This window comes from Arachis duranensis, chromosome 2 (assembly GCF_000817695.3).
Source record: "Arachis duranensis cultivar V14167 chromosome 2, aradu.V14167.gnm2.J7QH, whole genome shotgun sequence".
Lineage (NCBI taxonomy): Eukaryota > Viridiplantae > Streptophyta > Magnoliopsida > Fabales > Fabaceae > Arachis > Arachis duranensis.
The window spans coordinates 37725978-37727706 of NC_029773.3; positions in this window are offsets into that span (position 1 = coordinate 37725978).

The window sequence follows — 1729 nt, forward strand, 5'->3', positions numbered from 1 at the left end:
ATACTAAAAACTAACTAGATCATACTAAAAACATACTAAAAACAATGCCAAAAAGCGTACAAATTATCCGCTCATCACAAGCGCTATGTGATCTTGGGGCAAGTATCAACCTAATACCTGCATCTACTATCAGAATGCTTGGTTTGACTGAAGAAGTCAAACCAACCCGGATATGTCTCCAACTTGCTGATGACTCCATTAAATACCCATCAGACGTGATTGAAGACATGATTGTCAAGGTTGGGCCATTTGTCTTTCCCACTGACTTTGTGGTGCTGGAAATGGAGGAGCACAAAAGTGCAACTCTCATTCTAGGAAGACATTTCCTAGCAACTGGACGAACCCTCATTGACGTCCAAAAAGGGGAATTAACCCTGAGAGTCAATGAGGATGAGTTTAAGTTGAATGTTGTCAAACTATGTAGCATCCAGACACCCCAGACGACTGCATGATCATTGATATTATTGACTCTCTGATGGAAGAGGTCAATATGACTGAGAGTCTCGAATCAGAGCTAAAGGATATCTTTAAAGATGTTCAGCCTGATCTGGAGGAACCAGAGAGAATAATAGAATCTTTGAAAATCCCTCAGGAAGAGGAGAAACCTCCTAAACCCGAGCGCAAACCATTACCACCATCCCTGAAATATGCATTTCTGGGAGAAGCTGACACTTTTCCTGTAATCATAAGCTCTACCTTAGAGCCACAGGAAGAGGAAGCACTAATTCGAGTGCTGAGGACACACAAGACAGCTCTTGGGTGGTCCATCAATGATCTTTAGGGCATTAGCCTAGCCAGATGCATGCACAAGATCCTATTGGAGGATGACGCTAAGCCAGTGGTTCAACCACAGAGGCGGCTAAATCCAGCCATGAAGGAGGTGGTGCAAAAAGAGGTCACTAAATTACTAGAGGTTGGGATTATTTATCCTATTTCTGATAGCCCCTGGGTGAGTCCTGTCCAAGTTGTCCCTAAAAAGGGAGGCATGACAGTGGTTCATAATGAAAAAAATGAACTGGTTCCTACAAGAACAGTTACATGTTGGCGTATGTGTATTGACTACAGAAGACTCAATACAGCCACCAGAAAGGACCATTTTCCTTTACCATTCATAGACCAGATGCTAGAAAGACTAGCAGGTCATGATTACTACTGCTTTTTGGATGGCTATTCAGGTTACAACCAGATTGCAGTAGATCCCCAGGATCAAGAGAAAACAGCATTCACATGTCTATATGGAGTATTTGCATACAGAAGGATGCCATTTGGCCTGTGCAATGCACCTGCAACCTTTCAAAGGTGCATGCTCTCTATTTTCTCTGATATGGTGGAAAAATTTCTGGAAGTCTTCATGGATGACTTTTCAGTATTTGGAGACTCATTCAGCTCCTGTCTTGACCATCTAGCACTTGTTCTAAAAAGGTGCCAAGAGACTAACCTGGTTTTAATTTAGGAGAAATGTCACTTTATGGTGACTGAAGGAATTATCCTTGGGCACAAAATTTCAAACAAGGGAATAGAGGTGGATCAAACCAAGGTTGAGGTAATTGAAAAATTACCACCACCTGCCAATGTTAAGGCAATCAGAAGCTTTCTGGGGCATGCAGGATTCTATAGGAGGTTTATAAAAGATTTTTCAAAAATTACAAAACCTTTGAGTAATCTGCTAGCTGCTGACACACCATTTATCTTTGATAAGGAGTGTCTGTAGGCGTTTGAGACTCTGAAA